General features: G+C 43.9%; 1 protein-coding gene across 1 annotated transcript in view; it reads left to right on the forward strand.

Moving 5' to 3' along the window:
* The first annotated feature begins 5,814 nt into the window (after positions 1 to 5,814).
* Positions 5,815 to 21,004, forward strand: part of LNX1 (ligand of numb-protein X 1) — a 116,391-nt gene continuing 101,201 nt past the window's right edge. Inside the window, exon 1 of the mRNA XM_021701701.2 lies at positions 5,815 to 5,897. The gene's annotated coding sequence lies outside the window, so the exon portion shown is untranslated. The remainder of the gene's footprint in view (positions 5,898 to 21,004) is intronic.

Below are 21,004 nucleotides of genomic sequence, written 5' to 3' on the forward strand. Positions count from 1 at the left end.
GGAAGTGAAAACAGTATGGAACAGATATTCTCGGGCAGCCTCCAGGCACCAGAGATCACAGTCAATGCAGAGAAGAAGGCAAAGTTTGGGGAAGGGAGAGGAAAAACCTGAATGGTTGAGAATACAGCAGAGAATGGTGTTCTCAGATATTTTGAAATGGAAGATTTGATGGTGATAAGAAGATTCAAGGGGTGGCCCTAAGAACTGGCAGCTTAGGGGTGCCTGGTGGCTCAGATGGTTAAGCATCTGCCTTCGGTTCAGGTCATGATCTCCAGGTCCTGGGATCAAGCCCCACGTCAGGCTCCCTGCTCAGCAGGGAGTCTGCTTCTCCCTCTCCCTCTGCCCCTCCCCCTGCTCATGCTCTCTCTCTCTCTCTCTGTATCTCTCTGCCTCAAATAAATCAATAAAATCTTAAAAAAAAAAAAAAAAAGAACAAGCAGCTTAAGAGGAGCAGAGGTAAATGTCCTCATAGTTGAGGAGGTCGAGGATGCCAGAGGGGTCATCTATCTATAAGGACATGGAAGCCCTTAGAATGAGGCCAAAGTTAACAAGGAAAAGAGATATTTTATATCTTTGATGTATGGCATTGGGTCAATCATTATAGCTGTATATGAAGGAACCAATAAAGAAACAAAGACAGGACAACTTCCAAAATAGTGACAACCGTCACCAAAACATGCACTAACCCACCTGGTTTATGCAGGAGTGGAGTCATATAAACATAAAGATATTTATAGTCGTGGAATATAGGCCTTGTGATAATTATAGAGACCATGACAATGAAGTCCTTCTGTGTATGTGTGCTAAAGCAGAGTGCGCTGGCCACAAATAAGTGCCAAGTTCACAAAATAGGTGCCAAGTCCAATAACTGAAGTACTCCCTCTCCCCCCAAATAGCACACAAAGTAAAAAGTGTCTGCTCCTAAACTGTAGATCAATAGATTGTCCTAGAAGCTCGTTTGCACACCAGGCAATATACAGGCTGTGAGTTTCTTGAGAGAACCAGAATCTCCTCCACATACACAGAACCAGACGGCATCTATCATAGCAGCTGATAGTTGTGATTATTACTATTATTTTCCATAAATTCCCTTGTGGGATCTGCTGATTTGCATCATGCTAAGCACTTGTAATTAGCCAATGAAAGATTTGGGGCTAAGCTAGTTTAAAAAAAAAATATCTGAGGCCAAGATGATGGAATGTATACAGCAATTCCATCTCATATGCTGAGTACTTTCAGCCAAAGTGGCTTTTTCTCGAGATGTGTTTATTAAAATCACATGGACTATGTTTTGTTGTGGCATTTAGTCATCTTAGACAACTCTACAAATATGCCATAAAAAAAAAAAAAAAAGGAAGCAAACAGGGGCAAAGTAATTCTGACGAATCACGAGGCACGCTCTTAGCAATAAGTTTGTTGCCAGGAGGATTCCTTGAGAATGCCAACCTTCATTGTGTTGATCTAGAAGGAAAGAACTTTGAAAACAGACCTCCCTTCCCCCCTTAGATTTCCCTGTCAAGATACATGAAAGAATTCAAACTAATCAAAAAGCCCAAGTGAGCTGGCTGGTTAACTAGGACAGGCCCAACCTTGAGTTCAGAGAGATTTCTAATGCGTTCCACCTGTCCCTGCAGACAACCATGTTTACGGGATGTGACAACTGCAAAGGAGGCGTGCCTCTAAAGAGAATGATGATCATAAGGTAGCCGAAATGGCATCTCCTGGAAATTTTGCTCCACACTGAAAACATGATCCCTCTTTTTTTTTTTTTTTTTCAAGATTTTATTTATTTGACAGAGAGAGACACAGCGAGAGAGGGAACACAAGCAGGGGGAGTGGGAGAGGGAGAAGCAGACTCCCCGCTGAGCAGGGAGCCCGATGCAGGGCTGGATCCCAGGACCCTGGGATCATAACCTGAGCCGAAGGCAGATGCTTAACGACTAAGCCACCCAGGTGCCCCAACGTGGTCACTCTTTATTTTTTCTAGAGAAGTGTACTCTTGATCCTCTTTATCTATTTCACCCCCTTCCTCTCCCCACCACACACACACCATCCCTCTGGCAACCACCAGTTTGTTCGCTGTATTTAAGAGTCTATTTCTCGGTTGGTCTCTTAAAACATTGTCACTCTTAATAAATCACTCCATGCTCAAGATGCTGAATTTCTTTCTTCCTTTTTTCCCCCCCCAGTTAAAAAAGCTGTTTATTCATCATGAGAGTAGTAGCCAGCAACACCGTGAAGACCTGAAGCAGTCAGCCCTTGAAGGTCTTTATAATCTGGTCCCACCTTACCCATCCAAACTTAGCATGCCATGGATCCTCTTTGCCTGCCTCCCCCTGCTCCACCACCACCCGTTCCTCCCCGACACACACAGGTTGTGATCATCCCTGCCTCCATCTACACTGCCACCCTGTCTGGAACTATGTGCCCTTCCCACCATCTTGCCAATCCATCAAGGTCCCATATATTCTCCATGAAGTCTTCCCCGATGGCACCAGCCAACATTGCTCTTTTCCTTTTCTGATTATCCCTCCACCTTCTGTGAAACAAGGCATAGAAATTACACTTTGGACTTCCATCTTGAATATTCTGAGGTTATCTCTCAGCTAAAGGGCGCCATGGCCCTTCAGCAAGGACTAGTGACTCCCCTGTCTGGTATGGGGGCGGGGAAAGAATGGAACAGTGTGCATTTAGCCAACCCAGTCTCAACCGTCCACCATGGCCGTGGTTGGTACTAGAACTTAATTTTACATTGTCTCATATTATCCAACTGTAGGTAGTTCCATGTTCTTATGGCTGTCCCGATAAGATGTTCAGATTTTAAAGGGATACACTGTTGAAGTTATAGAGAGAAATAACAGTAAAAGATGTCACTGAAACCAGTCATTCTACAGGGGCCCCTCAAGTTGATCTTTCATTCCTGGGGTTGGTTTGACTTCCAAAAGATGATTTTAAGTGATGCATTCAGGATGTGTTTTCTCATAACCATATGCATAAATAATACGCATCTGTGTATATGTTCTATACATATATAATCTATGTATAAACCAGATTAATAATTCATTTGCAACTGAAGACACTCTTTCCCAGAAACTATACCCCCAGGGCGACCTCCACAAGATACTTCCTTCTGAATAAAGGATGGGTAAGAAGCTTCATTAGTGTTCAAGAAGTTGCCTGGTGAGCATGAAATCAGAAACTCTCCTCCCCTTCTTTCCACTGGTTAAAACTGCTCTGGGCCTGTTGCTTGCTGGCTGGACTGCCCTTAAGTAAGTTCTCAGTCTTCCTATGCCTTGGTTTTCCCAGCTTTAAATGCAAATAGTACCTAACCTATAGGACTGATGTAAAAAGTGCTTAGAACAGTAAGTACACCCACTAAGCACTTATTCAATGTCAGCTTTTTATGTTTATTACTTCTACCTTTTCACCAGTACTTTAGAAATATCATTTCCTTAACAATGCAAGAGCCCTAATGGAATAAGGAAGCCCATATTGATTTTTTTTAACCTTTAGAGATTATTCTAAATCTTGGAGTACCAAGATGCATCTCACTTAGGATGTCTGATTGTGTAAAGTATATCTGCCTTTTTCTCTTTCTCTTCACTTATACAACCACACCAAGGAGTGAATTCCACTCCTGCTTCAACTCTTGTTCTTAATTTTTATTCATCAGGCCATATATATACAGAAGGCCAAGTGTATATGAATACAGCAAGTGAAGCCCCATAGCCTGGAGGCCTTTGGATAAAGCTTTATGCACCATCACTTCTTACAAATTCTCCCCCTCCCCACCCCGCCACACACACACACAACTCCCCCACCAAAAAGACAAAAAAACAAAAACAAAACAAAAGAATCTGTCTGTGATTCCATTCTCCCGGGACAGACTTGGAGGCCCTAGAAGAAGGTGAGGCATGATTGACACACGGGAAAGGCAGGTGGCCTCAAGACTGCTGGAGGCTCGACCTTCTAGATGATTTATCAAGTTGGTGGCTCGCCCTGCCCTTCTTCAGGGCCCAGGGGGACACCCTGTCCAAGTGAAGGAGAAGCCTTTGTTTTGCTGATGTTTCTCATTTGAGAATGAGCTGGGGGACTGGTACTTTTCCCGTATGGCCCACATGGAAAACGGTTTGCCTCTTCCTGTTGTTGTTAACACTAAAGAAGAGGCCACACCAACCTTAGTTTCTATGGGATAAAAACGTGAATGGGGATTTCTTTTTTTTTTAAGCTTTTCATTCTCTTCAAGGTGCACCCAGGTCCCAGGTGGGGAAGGTAGTGTAGAGCAGTCTGGGACAGCTGGGGGAGAGGAACCAGCTCTCCTCCTAGTGAAGTATCCAGAGCCCACCCTGCATCCCGTGCCCTTGACTAGAATTTCTCCTCCTTCCCTCCCTGGTCGTTTTACTGGCTGCGCCCAAAGTTGAGGCCAAGAGAACAGAATCAAGACCTCCTTCCTTCCCTCTTCTCCCCCTCCCCCTCTCATTAATGCCTCTTCCTCCACCGCTCCTCCAAGATGCCAACCTATCACCCACGGACCGACCAAAACCCGCTAAAGCGGTGCAATGTTAGACTGCGTGGAACAGGAGGGTTTCCAGCATCAGGAGAAGAGGGATACAGAATAGGGTGGGAATAGGAATTTCCACATTTTTTTTTCTTCAAGGGAAAAAAAAATGTCTCTCTGGGCGAGCAACCAGCTCCTGGGAGGGAAAACCCACAATTTCCCCAGGTAGCACATTCCAGAGAATGAAGGAATCGTCGGGAGATGCTGGATGGGGACCACAGAAATACACCGCGCTTAAGTACAATGAAGGGAGTTGTTTACAATCGTCTGGAAGATGCCAGAGGGTTGAACAGTCAGTCATAAGCGCTCCCAGCTGGTTCTGTGGCGTTACTGTCTTTTCCTGCTGGAAGAGCTCAAGCAACACGGTGACTTGCCCAAGGTCACACAGCACGCTTGGGACAGAAACAATTCTTGACTCCTTCTTCCTGGCTGTTAACTCAGCAGACAAAGCCACCTTATTACTGCACGATCATTCAAATCTGAATCATTTAAATTGCTCCTAATTGCAGGCTTAGAGGGAACCGTCAAGTCCATGTGACTAACGACCGCGGTAGGAACGGCCAAAGTTTTCCAAACTCCTGAATATGGGATTAAAACACCGTCCTCCCCCTGGGGTGGGGGTAGGGGAAAAAGTGTTTGAAAGCTCGACCTTGAAACTGCCAACCAGTATCATATTTAGATTTTTTTTTTTTTAATGAATTTGAAGCATCACCTCTGATTTTTAGTATCAGAACAGAGAAGCACTTGGGATTCAAAGGGATGCCACTCAGAACGGCATTCCAGGGGAACTCTCAAATATTTTCCAAGCAGTCGATCGATCTTCACACTCTTCTTTCTTACGCCCACCAAAACACTGTCTCAGCATTTAAATTTCCTTTTTGCCTCTTTTATAGGCAGCTATTTGGGAGGGGGTGGGAGGAGGGAGCCGCGGAAGCCACCGGGCTTGTAAGTTCAGATCTGTCCACGGGGCTGGACACGTGCTGTGCTCAGGAAAGAAAGTAAATTCCAATCTGCCAATTGCTCTAACTGATTCATTTGTCTGCACAGAGACGCCACCTACCTGCTCGCAGGTATTCAGGTAAATGACAGGTGGGCGGGACCTATACTGACTGTTTCAATAGCTAAAGTCCCAGCAATGTTTTATCTGTGAGGCTCCTGTGATGTCACACATTTCCTGCTCTCGACCAACCAATGCCATCCTCCTTCCTTAGCCACCTGTGCACCAGGGTTGAGCCTGGTCACTGCTCTGGCAGCCCCAGGAGCTGCTGGATTCACCCACAAGGCATGGGACCTGTGGAGCTGCCGCTGCCTTGAGAGCCCCAGACACACACTCGAAAAGGTGAGTTGAAACCCTCCATTTTTCTCTTCTGGCATTTGGACGCCTGGCCCCTGAGGGATCTGAGTGAGGAATTTGAACATAAAAATAAAAGCTGAATGGCTTAGCCCGGGTGTGTGTCCCGCAGGGAGAAGCCCTTTTGAGAGGGAAGAGCAGAGAGATGCCTTGACATTTTGGTGGCACAGGAAAATTCTCCCAGGCCAGATATTTAATCCTTTTTGTTTCTCTTAATCATTAAGCCAGCCGCTGCTTGTCTAGGAAGTTGATCTGATTTTTTTTTTTTTTTTTTTTTTAACCCTGGAGTGGAGTGCGGTGGAGACTTTTCTGAAACTGAACTCAAAGGTTCAGACCTGTTCAGCCCGCTTAATGGGGGTTGGGTGGCCAGCGCCGAATGAATTCAGAGTTGCCTTATTTTTGCCTCATTTGCCTTATTTGGCCTTACTTCTCTGCATTTGTCTCACCAGAGGCAATTTCCATCTGAACCTGTGAGATGACCTTACATTTTTTCCCCCCCAGAAGTGCGGTCCTCAGACGGGTAACTTCTGCTGCCCTCCTCAGAAGCCCTGCACTCATTTTCCTCCCTCTTTCTTCTCTAAAAAAGTCTACTGTTTTCTTTGTTCTTTGTTGACGCTCTTAAAAACCACTTTGCAGTCCGGATTAGAACTGTTTACATCCAGACCTGAACTGGCTGCCTGCTGACCTTTGGTTAAAGTAAAGATTATTTCCTCCATGCTTAACATTGGAGAATGAATGTAACTTCAGGTCTGATTTTTAATTTTTTTCCAATTCTTCCACTTTTTTTTTTTTTTTCTCTTTTAATAGCAAATATACCGAAGACTTTTTTTTCCAGGGCCTGACATTTTTTTTTTTTTTTTAAGTAATTTTACCTGTAGGATCCATTGTTGTTTTCTTAATCCTGATCCCGCAGCCTGTACTACTTCTGCTCTTGACAGCCCAAGAGCCACACTCCACAGCCAGCACTGTCCTTAGAGAAAGGAAAATAAACCCAGTCCCCTGCTAGGATGAGCTGGAAACTGTAGAGGGAGAAATGAACCAGCCAGGGGACATTTCATTCTGGATTCCTTCATCAGTCACTTTTCTGAGATATCAGTTCGCAAAGATCTTTGCAAAGGAATAGCCTGTTAGGAGTTACGCTCCTATTCATCCGCCCTGAAATTCAAGGTGTGTGTCAACCCTCCAGAAGGAAAAATTGAAACAAGCTGAGAAAAGTTTTCTCTCAGACCTTTGCTTCTTACCACTAGAAATCCGCCCGGGCCTTGTTGCCAATTTCTCTCTCCCTCCTTGGAGCCTTGTATTGTACTCTCCCTGACCTTTGTCTGTTCTTTTCCCCCAAATGGTGTGTTTGGTTGGTGGCTACGAGGTTGTCCCCTCTAGTCTTCTCACTTGATTCAGAGCTTTGTCAGTAGAAGAAACGAAAAGATCTCTTCGATCCTGAATCTTTCTGGAGAGAAATGTGTCTTTAAAGTCACAAACCTCTCCACAAGATGTATTCCCTCTGGGTTACCACGGTCTGTTAGCTCTTTGCACAGTAGTGAAGTTATGACTAAATACATCATTTCGTCACTGTATGTCAGGGTCCCTGGCTACTAAAGGAACAAAGCTGGGCGTGCTATGCCCCCAGATAGAAGAAAGGAAAAAAATTACAGAGACTGGAATCCAGAGCCAGGTTATGTAGAATGTACTTGGTCTCTTGGATAATTTACACACAAGTATTGTCCAAAGGGGTGAAAGACCCACAGTGGTTCCCTGCCTGTACTTACGCCATCTCTCGGTTCAAGTGACAATAAATAGGGCCTGATTGGAAAACATACAATGTCTTCCATTTACATTCATGAGCAAGTTACTCAACTTCTCAGACCCTCAGTTTCTTTTTTTTTTTTTTTAAAGAATTTATTTATTTGACAGAGACACAGCGAGAGAGGGAACACAAGCAGGGGGAGTGGGTGAGGGAGAAGCAGGCTTCCCGCGGAGCAGGGAGCCCGATGCGGGGCTCGATCCCAGGAGCCTGGGATCATGACCTGAGCCGAAGGCAGACGCTTAACGACTGAGCCACCCAGGCACCCCAGACCCTCAGTTTCTTCATCAGTAAAGAGGAGACAATCCCTATGATACGAAGTGACCATGAGATGTAAGTAAGGTAACATGCTGAGAGCGTCGGGCGACCAATGTCTGGCTTTACATGGGCGCCAAGTAAAGGTGCAGTCCGTTCTTAAAGGAATTTTCCTGGGTGCTTGGCAGAGATAGTCTGACCCTACAAAGATAAAAGATCTTCTGTGGTTGCAATCATTAGGAACCTTGATAGTTCTTGTTATAGTTATTAATTGTACATAATTAACTCCAACGTTAACAGTTCAGAGAAAGAAAACAAGCAGGAGGCAGGAGCTTAAACTGTGTCACACAAGCCAGGCAGACCAGTCTCTGCCAGCTCCCAGACACGCTTAGGAGTTGCTGGCCACTGCTGTTCCTCCTGCCTTTTCCTGCCCCAAAGCCCTCATGCCACAGTAGGCCCACCAAATGTGGTCCTCCGCAGGCCTGCAGGGGGAATGTCCTGTTGTCATTTGCTGTATCTGACTTGGCAGGCGGCCCTTTCTGCTTTCAACTGTGCTCTCTCTCCAGGGCAGACTGGGTGCCTGGATTCCTCCAGTCTAGCAGATAAACACCCTTGGCCGCAGCCTGGTGAGCTGCCGTGCCAAGTCACCAGGACGAGGAGGAGGTGGCCGGTTGGGAGACTGCCCTGCGCTGGGGAGGCTTGTGGCTCCCTTGGAGGTGATTGCCTCACTCATGGAATATCCCATGCCGTTGGATGACCTTGAGGCATTGCGTAAGAGCAGAAGTGTTCCCAGGCTCCTCTAAGTCTCACCGTACCCTGAAAAGCTAAGGCAAGTTTTCATCACTCACGAGCAGATTGAGGACAGAGGTTCACAACCTCAACCCTACTACTGACGTGCTTAGGGGTTCCTGGGGAAGAACCTCAGCCTCCCTGCCCATCCGTTTCCTTGTCTATTTGCCTTTTCTTTAGAATAGCATCAGATTGCCTGGGTTCAAAAGCCAGCGCTCCCTTACACTAGCAGTGTGGCCTGTGGAGGTGATTTAACCCCCTTTACCTCAGCTGGAAAATAGGCTTATTATGAGGAAGAAATGAGTGAAATGTCTAACGTGCTTAGAACACTTCCTGGCACAATGCGAGCTCTTGTTAGTATTATTTTTTTAAAGGAAGGTAGAATCAGACAGATCTGGGTCCGAGACCCGGTTCCACCGTGTAATTAATGTAAGTCCCTTAGTGCCTCTTTGTCACATGTGGCCTCATCTGGAAAGTGGAATACTTCCCAAACCCAGTGCTGCTGTAAGGAATAAACATGAAATGGTTTCATGTAAAGTGCCTGGTCTACATACAGTAGGTGCTCAATTAATGGTAACCCTTGTTAGGTTAGTACGGGCGTATGTCTGGTTACATGCGGGCATACTTGGCTTGATTGCATTCTGCAGATATTGCATTTTTTTACAAATGGAAGGGTTGTGGCAAGCCTGCCTCCAGCACGTCTATCAGTGTCGTTTTCCCAACAACATTTGCTCCTTCGTGTCGCCGTGTCACATTTTGGTAATTCTCACAGTATTTCAAAATTTTCATTACTGTTGTATGTGTTATGGCGACCTGTGCTCAGTGATTACGACTCACTGGAAGCTCAGATGATGGTTAGCATTTTTTAGCAATAAAGGATTTTTAAATTAAGGTATATACATCGCTTTTTTAGACGTAAGGCTATGGCACACATAATAGACTGTGGTAGCATGTAAACTTTTATATGCACTGGGAAACCAAAAAATTCACTTGACTCGCTTTATTATGATATCTGCTTTATTGTGATACTCGCTTTATTGCGGTGGTCTGGAACTGAACCTGAACTGTCTCCAAGGTGAGCCTGTAGAGGAAACAATTATTATATTGGTTAAAGTTTGACTTACCAGGTCATGCTACAGTTTGGACATAATAGTGTTGGAAACGGTAGTCAGTGGAGGGCCAAAGACTCTTTGAGAAAAACAGATTTCCCCAAAGACCCCCAAAGGTTTAGAAAGAAAACCTGTTAACAAAGATGATCTTGTTTATCTTGGAGCTCCATGGTAGGGTAGCTGCCCGTCGAAAGGCCTGGTCTTCAGCAGACCTGTGGCGGGAGGATTCTGTGATGTCAGTGAACAGTGGGTTCTCCCAGAGCAGTGATGCCCAGCTTCCTGGCTTCCAGTGTCTCCCTTTTGGATGTGAATTTCTCAGTTGGAGTGGAGAAAATAGGGTCCGCTGCTGGGATTCTGACTACTTGAAAGGCCATTCTTGTAAGATGCTGCCAAGAGAGGACATATGAGAGAGGCTCTGAAATGTGTCCTCCTCATCACCTCAGTATTCATGGATCTCCTGGAGGTGACACATAACTATTCCTGATATTTATGTGCTGGCATCGCGTAGACTTGCTTTTATGTGGGTGGCACATTTATGGTTCTCTGACAGTGCCTCCAAACTATCAAGGGCTTTTCAAAACTATTTGGAAGGAAGACTACATCTCTCTTTCTGGGTTAATGTGATTTAGCCATCTGTGATCCCCAAAGAATAAGGGTTAACATGAAAACCAGACAAGTTGTTAAGTATAAAAACAGCACTTAGCTGAAATCAGAAACCAAGAATGTCAGTTGCCTCCTGTAAACCCCTTACACTCACCATTTCCTCTTATCTCATTTTGTTCTAAGTGAACAAAGACACCACAGTGACCTATTGCTTAGTTACATGGAGAGGCCTCACAGATCAATATAAGAAAGAATTTTCTAAGAATGAGAGCTGTCCATAAATCCAGTAGGTTGCCTTTTGGGGTACTGACTTCCCTGTCACTGAAGGTGATTGTTTTTTGGTGTATTTGTTTATTTGGTATATTTGTATGTGCCCGGTATGCATTGCTAAATGAATGAATGAAGGCCAAAGAGAATTTGTGTTTCTTTAGCGACACATATATTCATCTATAAAATGTAGGTTATATTGATCGCATAGCAGTATTATAATGATTAAATGAGAAAATATATGTAAAGTACCCAGCACAGGATCTTATACCTAGTGAATTGTTTATTAAATAGTAATAATAATAGTAATAGTAATTATTATTATTTTCTACTATATTCTAAAAAGAGGAGAAAGAAGAGATTCCTGCTTCAGGTAGGGAATAGACAAGATGGCCTCCAAATTTGAGATTTTCAGTTTTTACGAGAATCTCTTCATTTCTATTCTTTTCATCCCTGCCCTTCTTCCTCTGCCTTTCTGAAAGAACCTCTTCCCCTTGCTGTTGGGAACCATGCTCTTCGATGTGGTAGATTGACTTTACACAAGGACAACCATCAGAGTAGGTTCTGGCCCAATTCACCAGGGACACTGTTGTTGTTGTTGTTTTTTACATCACTCATCTGTGCCTTGGAATGTGTGGATTTAAATTCCACCATTATTTTCCAGTGACTCTTACTTACTTCTTATGTTTGATGCATTTGTCATAGGCACACAAAAGACTTCACCAACAGCAGAGTGGAAACTCTCCAAGAATTTTCTTTAATAGCATCTTGGCACAGTGCATGGCAACAGCACATGCCTGATGGCGAGGTGTAAATATGTCACTGCCATCTGGGAGATGATTTGTATGACTTGCTTATGACTGCCTTTGTCAGTCACGTGGCCTTCTTTGACTAGAACACTGCATGGTTAGGCTCCTGAGTACTCACATTAATACATGAGTCACCTAGTGTTTTCAAATTCCTCATTCAGTATCCTTGTTAGATGTGTATTATGTTCTCTACAACACACACACACTCAGCTAGTCTCTCTGCAGTCTTTTCCCCCCAGGGGCCCTAGCAAACTTGGCTTACCCGTCATCGCTGAAAACATCTGTATTCTAACTTAGGAATGGATTAAAAGAAAATGATTACATTTTTATACAAGGGCAGAACTGCCTCCTTAAGAATGGAGCAGTCTAAGTGGCAGCCATTCCCAACATATTTTCCATATCCCTAAGCGCTGGAGAGAAGCATTGGTGTGGATCATTGGGGATGTTTACCCCATTCCTGGGGGAATGCCCCTGGAAATACATAGCCTTCTGTGTTAGTTTCCTAAGGCTGCTGTAACGGATCGCCATAAACCTGGTGGCTTAAAACAACACAAGTTATTCTCTCACAGTTCTGGAGGCCAAAAGTTTGAAGTCAAGGTGTTAGCAGGACCTCGTTTCCTCAAAAGGTTCCAGGAGAGAATCCTTCTTTGCCTCTTCCAGCTTCTGGTGCCTCCAGACATTTCTAGGCCTGTGGCTACATCACTCCAACCTCTGCCTCTGTCTTCCTATCACCTTCTCTTATGTGTGTGTGTTCTCTTCTTCTGGGTCTAATGAAGACACTTGTCATAGGATTTAAGGTAAATTAGATAATCCAGGATGATCTCATCTCAAGATCCTTAACTCAATTCATCTTCAAAGACCTTTGTTCTAATAAGATTCTGGGGATTAGGACAGGGCAAGATATTTTAGGGGGCCAACATTTACCTGCTACACACACACCCCAACTGATGCTCATACACACAGGTTCCTCTCACTACTCATAGAGCAATTCCTTGTCCACGTGGAGGCTGAAATATTGGTCAAAACATAGGTAAAGAAAGTTATAATCAGCAGCCTTCACCACTACCATCATGTATTTCTATGTCCAAGGCAAAATAATAAGTGTTTTATGATCTAAAGACCTATTGAGTTTTTTCGGTCAATAGTGTGATTGTATCTAACAAAAGCAAATCAGTAAAGGCCACCTTACGTTGCTTTAAAAGACAAGTAGTATCTTGGATAAGGAAGCAACAACTCTACTGAACCATCAAACCATAACTGGATAAGTGTCCACTTCTGGGTGCCATGTTTTCAAAGGGACCTTAACAAACTAGTGAGCATCCTGGGTAGACCATTTACTACCACCTCGACTACCAAGGAAGACAACTGGAAGTACCAGAGACAAAAAGAAAAGACAAGAGAGAAACCATCAATTCTCTCTTTAATTTGGAGGGGGGGTTGCCATGTTTTGAGGGAATGAATTGATCTACGTCACACTGAAAGGTCCAAGTAGCAAAAGGAAAGCATTCAGCTGTCAGAAAACTAATGAGCTCCCCATCATTGTAGCTGTTAAAGCAGAAGCTGATAGACCATCCTGTAAGGCTGTTGTAGAGGATTCCTATACTTGGGGAGAATCTAAGATTCTTACCCAACCTCAAATCCTGTGATTTCTTAATAAATCATTCTAAAATCTCAAATACAGGTCATCATGTGACCAAACACTAGTATGTATATTTCTCTTCCTTGACTGGGGGATTTGCTCAGGTTCTTCCCCTACCGTAATTTCTTCCCACTTGTCCAAATACCATTAATCTTTGATGATCTGCCCTGAGACCCAACTATTCCATGAGCTGTCCTGACCATTCTGGGCCACATTATACTGTTCTCTTACCTCTTTTCCTCCAAAACTTGTCCCTGGCTCCTATTTTTGGGGGTGGGGGGTGGTGGTGGAGGGGGTAGGTGGATCATACTCCTTGCCATACTCATTGTGTATTTTTTTTGCAGTGCTTTAACATTTTTTTCTATATGTAAGTTCCATTTTTCTAATTAGACTTAAACTTACTGAAGATAAAATTGAATTCCCTATGGGAGCTCCCACAGAATTTAAGACAAATGCTGGGCATGGCATAGGTGATTGGTGAACATATATAGAATTAAAACACAGCAGAAACAATGTTGAGAATTCAAATATCTTCCTTCACCTTGTCTTTCCCTCTATAAAATTTGGTTATCTGTTAAGAGAAAAAAAAAAAAAAAAAAAGCATTTCCCGAATCTGTTTTTCAGCCTTGGGTGGAAGAAGGTCAGCCTGCTTTTCCATGCTTCTCCTCTGACATTAGCGCTTCCCAAGATCCCATGGCGAGTATTTACATGAACAGAGCCCTCCTCGGTCAATGCAAAATACTCTGCCTTCAGTTTTGTTGTTGGCAAGGGGTCGGCTCCATTCCACCGTGTTGGTAGACCAGGAGATGGGAAGACATTTTTTTCTGGGACAGAGTTCTTACAAACAAACCCAAGTAGGAAAGGGGTGCCATGATACCCAGGCGAAAGGCAGTGGTAAGTCTTCAGGCAAGAGAGGGAAAGCTCCTCTCCAAGCAGCTTGTAAAAGATCTTCCCTGGGCTACTAAAACTTGCATCTGATCCGCTAGCCACTTGGGACTCTTTTCACTTGAGCACTTCCCTTGTTCTTCCCACTTTCTGTCTGAGTTCTTAGCTATTGACTCCAGACATTGTCTCCTTTTAGTTCAATTCTCCTTTAATTTCAACCTCTTTAAAGACCATTTAGATATATTTTTACTGTCCTTTCTAGTGTTTGCAACACCATGCAGGCTAGTGTCATTCACAGATGCAATGAATGAATTGCTTGCTCCCTCTTGGAGATCATGGATTTCAATATGAAGTAGGATCAGACCTAACCCTGACTTTTGAAACAGTCCATAAGCACCTGCCTTCTTTGTGTTCTCTCTCCTTTTCCTCTGCAAATGTATATAGCACCGCTGCCTCCTCAGCCTGCACTTCAAACCCTCTTGGTTAAAAGACAGTTTTTATCCCATGTGTGACAATTTTTATTCAGGTCACTAAAGCACTTAATTCCCCCCTATTATTGATGTGTCTGTAAGCTAAGGAATAGCCCACAGAGCATTTGACCACCCTCTTATGTCCCTTAGTTCACAGTTGGTATTTGTAAAATCTATCTATAATTTAAATGTAATTATACATTTATCTATAATAGACCTTTGTTCTAATAAGGTTCTGGGGATTAGGACAGGGCAAGATATTTTAGGGGGCCAACATTTACCTGCTACACACACACCCCAACTGATGCTCATACACACAGGTTTCTCTCACTACTCATAGAGCAATTCCTTGTCCACGTGGAGGCTGAAATATTGGTCAAAACATAGGTAAAGAGAGTTATAATCAGCAGGCTTCACCACTACCATCATGTATTTCTATGTCCAAGGCATAGATAAGTGTTAATTATCTATAATTTAAAATGTAATTATAAATTTACTTTGTTTAGTAGAGAATGATAGAGCTTGCCCTAACTTTGGCAATCACTCCCCCCCCCCCCCGCCCCGCCCCGCCAATAATCTAATTTAGGAGTTCCAGCCAGGGCCAGGGCAGTGGTTAAACAAACACGCCGCTGATAATTATTTTGGAAAGAGAAATGAGGCCGCCAAGGTGAAGAGTTTCCCAGCGCTAGTCCATTCGATTCCTACAGGAGTGCGTTTCTGGGCTTCACGGTCCAGGATGGTGTTCCTGACTGACCGGGATCTCTGCACTGAGGTGTGGCCTCAATGACCAGTTTGAACCCAATTCTGCAACCCTTTTGCCCTGCGTAGCTTCATCCAAATTTCAAGGTATCGTCAATGACAAAAAACCTCAAGCTCAGTTTCTTGAAGCTTAAAGTTCCCTCAGAAATCCTCTAGCAGAGGGGTTCTTAGTCTTTATTGTGTTTATGTAGAACATTGGGGTTGGAGGAAGATGGATTAGGAGATTCTGAGCAACATTAAATAAGTCAGCAGAACTTCGGAAGCAGCCCAGCTATAGGAGGGCAGAGCCCCACACAGTTTACATGGTCACGGAGTCCCTGCTGGAGAGAACACTTGTCGCTTATCGGACACACTCTCAAAACAAAGCTCTTTCGGGATCCAATCATCTTGTGATCATCTTGGGGCCTGCTTTAGATGATGCTTCTTTCCTCTCACGTGAAGCAAATTCTTCCTCCAGCTTATGAGCCCTTTAGTGAACTGCTCACCTAATGGGCCCAGGTGACAAGGGCACCTTCTCAGACACTTTCTTCTCCAGCACTCATGCAGCTTTTTTCTCTGTCTTTTTTTCTCTTCTCTTCTTTTCTTTTTCTTTTTTTTTTTTTGAGAAGCATCCAGAGCTTCGGGACTTGCAGCTCATCTCATGGGCCTTCCATTGGCTGCCCGTGGCCTCGCTTTTTTAACTTTCTCATTTATGGGGGATGTTGGTGAGTGTTAATCGATGTTTGTGCTCTGGGTGAAAAAAATGATCTCTGATTTGCCATGTGTTTAAATGGTTTCCATTTCTATTTTTTCCTGTTGTTCAGTTTGTCAGTACATTTTAGAACAGCAAGATTTACCAAAATATAGGAATGCTTACAGACAAATGGGAGAATCCAGAGCCCCAAATACCACTCATTCTTGGGATCGGGTTATACACTGCAGATTCTAATACTCAACTGTTTAGCCACTAAGGAATTTCTGTTTAGATAAATCCACCTAATGCCACTAAATATCTTTGAATTTTCTAAACTGTGCTCCTAGCCGCTACTTTTCTACTTTATTACCCTTGACTTTCTTCCCCCTTCTGTGCTCAGGAGTTGCTAAGAGCTTTCCCCAGGCCTCAGGGCAGCGTCTGGCTCAGGGCAGGCCAGGACCGCAGTGATAGCAATGGCTTGAGAAAACAGACGCCATCCTAGGCTCTAGTCCATTTCACTCTGTCCTGGAGTTTTGGGGTTCATTCTACCCACACACTTGAGGAGGGACACCGAACAATTGGGGAGCTTGCAGAGGAGAGTGGTCAGCCTCACAGAGCATATGGAAGCTGGAAGGAATGCCAGATAGCCGAAGGCTGCTGGACCTGGAGGGGTAGGGGTGGGAAATGGGGTGTCTTCCAATAATTAAAGGACTTAGGGAATTTGACATATTCTTTTTTTTTTTTTTGACTATGACCTATTCTAAATAGCTCCTAGGAGAATACTGGCACCCATGGAGGGGGTAGGTGAGTTTTAGAGAAGCAAATTTTTGTTCTATCTAGAGACTGTTCTCCTAGTAGTTAGAGCTCTCCAATGCAGGATGATCTATTTTAGAAGGTAGTAAAGGGCTGTTTCATTTAGGGACCTTCCCTCAAGGTCCCTTTCAACACAAAGAGTCTATGGCTCAACGTTTCATCTTTATCAAGGTCAGAGTCCCAATGCAGGACACACTGCCATTGACTATGAGGATGAATTCTTTTTAATAGTATGCCGTCCAATTACTGTCGTTTGAAAACTGTGACTCATGCAGCCATTCAAGAGGAGCTGTGGGGTCAAGTCTTGTCCTTTCAGGAGGAGGAAAATGTGACATTGTCAGTGCAGCCTGCCAAATGACATGTTTATCCATTGTCTTTCCAGCGCAGTGTATGGTTTATCCTCAGGTAACCATTTTCTGCAAAACCAGTGTGCGTTTAAAGGAGAATTAGCAGGACACGAGCACACCAGGGACCCCATTGTTCTGGTGGGTTCCCACTTCCAAACAGTTTGTATCCCAAAGGCTGTTCCTTTTTTTTTTCTTCTTTAAGATGTGAAAATATGTTTGTTCTTAAGACTTTTGGATTTTTAGTGCAAGTGACAGGATACATATGACCTCTAAGGACCTCGCAGACAGAGCTGACTCACGTTGGCTCTGGAATGTGGCTTTGTTGTCAGCCAGAGAAGCTTAGAATTTGAAAGTTAGGTAGAAGAACTTCTGTACAAATTCTGGGTGTGACCATAAACTGGCGGGAAAGGAAGCAGGAACTAAGGACCCAGATGGAGACTTCTATTTTTCCTGGCCCTTCTCACCGCTACATTGGTGGGCTGCATGTCCCTCTCAAAGTCACCTTGGGCTTCTGTTGCACCACGAATCACAGGAGAGACAGAAAAGATCATTCCTAAACCACAATAGGTTTCTATGAAGGAAGTGTACGATTTTCACCCCCGTGCCCCATACACACACAGGAGGGAATCGACTTCCCTTCTCTTTCTCCAAACTGCAGGAAAGCCATATTGCAGCTCTGTCGCCTTGCCTCAGCCAGGGCCAGGGGGCCTGAAGGCTGGCACACTGAGGGACATGAATGGACTCAAAGCTGACGGGCCCTCTCACTTGCTTTTAGAAGAAAAAAGAGTTTACCTTTAAGCCATAATGATTTTAGATAATTTCTTATCAGTTCAGCAAGGCACATACATGTCTTAAAAACATGATACATCATACATGTTTATGAGACGTAAACTGGAAATAAGAAACCTCAAATAATATTAATCATATTTTTTAAAGTCTACCTAGTTCTTTCTTTAGAGCCTAAACTGCTTTTTTTGGGGGGGTTGCAATTCTCTCATAATCTGTGTCTGTTCATTTAGGCTTTATTTAGTCTAAAGCAAGTTGGAAAATATATACGGGAGTGTTTACGTTAATATTATGTTAGGAATCTGGTCTACTCACATGGACAAGGGCCAGGGAATTCAAATTTCTCTTAGAAAAACAAAAAAAGGAAAGAAAAAAGAATTGGGGTTGGAGCTAGAACCCACCATTTTTGCTTGCCCATTCCCCATTCCATTCATTCGGTCTTGGGCATTCTAGCGGTCAGTAAAGGGAAAGAATATTTTTAAACAGAGCCTTGGAAAAGCCTATTAGCAATGGGCCTAAAGAGATTTTAAACCTAATTTCTTGGGGCTCTTATATTCGGCTGGTTCCATTCTGACTAGTCTTGATCAGGAAAGATGCCTGGACACAACATAGCGAAATGGTTAGGAACAGAACCTGGAGTCAGCTCCACTTTATGGTTTGTTTCTTTTTTGGTGAAAACTGGCAAGTTACTTCCCTGTCACACTTTAGTTCTTCATCTATTAAAAGAAAACAAACAAAACCCAACAGCCCTGGGGATTTGCATGGATTAAATAACATAGTCTATAGAAGGCCCCCAGGACAGTGCCGGGCACATGGTAAATGCTCAAAAACTGTTAGAAAGCAAAGAAAAAAAGATTCTCCCAGAAGCTGACCACCCAAAACAAAGCAAAATCCTCTGCTTTGTTAGCACGGAATCCTAGAACTCTGTTTCTGAAAGGGACTTTGTAGTATCGGTCTGGTGGCTTGCTTTTTTTTCTTTTCCTTTATTTATTTTTTTAAAGCGAGGTTTCTTCCAACAGAATATTATAAGGAAACTGACGTGTCAGAAACACATCAAAATGGAGTTGGGACTGGGTAGGGTGGAGAAGTGGGCACAGCTCTACCCAAACTGCCTTCCCATCTTCCCTCCCCTGGAAGACACTGAAGCATCTGCCACTTTCCAGAACACAGTCTGAAAACCCAAACGTCTGGTTCAGCTCCACCATTTCACATTTCCAGGCAGGGCCCAGAGACGTGAAGTTGTTTTTTCGGTGGCACGACCAGAGCTACAACTGCATTCCTGTCACTTTCGAGTACAGCACAATGAGAAAGAATGGACAGGACCCAGACACGTGGGAGTGTTTGACCAAACTCTTGTCAAAGTTCAAAATATGTGCACTTTTTTCCCTGTAGTGGATGATCATCTTTCGGGTGGCCCATTTCCGTTTTCATGTTGATTTTTTGACTTTTTTTTTTCATGCCACTTAAAGCATTTCCTGTGTGGTTCCAGTGCCTTCTATCAGCCTTGAGGACACATAGCAGCTGTGTCTGTTTCCATGAAATTTGGCTAGAAACAACTTCACCCCCTTCTGCACTCTCTACCTTAGCCTGCTGTGGTCTCTTTTGATGCTAAATAAAATGTTACGATTTCTGAGTGTTTTCACATTCGGGGCATTTTACCTCAACCTCTTGACCAGAGTGTTCTTTCAGGCGTATGAGCGCAGTCCGGAAATGTAAACATGAAGCTGACCCAGAGAGAGCTTGAAGTCAATGTATTTTCTTTTTGAGATAAGGCTATGCTCCTACAAACAACCTTGGACTTCATTTGGTAAAGAAAAAGGATGGAACGTGGTTTAGGAATGCCGTGCCATTTCCAAATGCAGCAGGGTTCCTGTTAGTTTCTCCGTGTGTCTTTATGTTCTTGTGGAATGCCTAAGGTCTTTTCATTTACTTTCCAAATTGAAGAAAGTTGAGGGGGCGGTGGGTGAGGGAGGGTGCGGGATTCTTAAGCATGCACCTAGCGCACGCTTCTGTTTGCACTTGTCACGCGGGCTTGCCAGTTACCTGTGCTCGCGCCTGCCTCCCCTGGACTGGGGACTCCAGGAGAGCAAGGGCATGTCCTTGAGAGCTCTCCTGAAGGTCTCCTCCACACCCAGCTTACTACCCAGCTCAGAGCTGGTACTCAAAACATATCTATTGAATGATTCCAAGATGCTTCCAGGTATTAATCAGGAATGTTAAAACCTCCATTATTTGGACTCCTATAGTATTCCACTCGTTTGAAATATATATATATATAATTAAACAAAAGAGCACTATTAAAACAAAGCCAAAAGACCCCTTATAGGAACTATAGCTTTCAGTTTCTAGGTCAATTGAGCTAGACGGCAGACCAAATGAATTCGGTACAAACACATGTAAAGATAGTAGCTGATATTGACTGAGCACTTACTGTATTCCAGGTACAACTGTAAGAGCTTTATGTCTCATATATCATCTCATCCTCACAGCAATCCTAGGAGGTAGGCTATTGTTATTCTCCTTTTACAGATATGGATTCAATCACTGGCCCACAGCGGCGGTGGCATTCGAACCCAGGCAGTGCAGCCCCAGAGCCCACGTGACCACTAAGTGACTGACTGAGTGGATGACGTGCATACGGACGAAAACGTTCTCTCACCACAGTAAAAATACAACAGACTCAGCAGCTCTCATTTCTTCTCAGATGATTTAGTCAAAGGCTCTGATGTCCTACATTTTCTGAGTTTTAGAGAAAGCTGGGGAGAAAGATAAGAGAAAGCCATTAGAGGGTTAACTGTTTTTCTTCTTGTCCCGATCTGACAGAGCATTTTATTTTTTTTAAGATTTAGTTATTTATTTGACAGAATGAGAGAGGGAGAAAGAGATAGAGAGCACAAGCAAGGGGAGGGCAGGCAGAGGGAGAGGGAGAAGCAGACTCCCCACTGAGCAGAGAGCCCGATGCGGGGCTCGATCCCAGGACCCTGGGATCATGATGTGAGCTGAAGGCAGACGCTTAACCGACTGAGCCACCCAGGCACTCCCTGACAGAGCATTTTATAAATCACTGGTCTAATTGAATTTTATTAATTC

Source organism: Neomonachus schauinslandi, chromosome 2 (genome assembly GCF_002201575.2).
Source record: "Neomonachus schauinslandi chromosome 2, ASM220157v2, whole genome shotgun sequence".
Classification (NCBI taxonomy): Eukaryota; Metazoa; Chordata; class Mammalia; order Carnivora; family Phocidae; genus Neomonachus; species Neomonachus schauinslandi.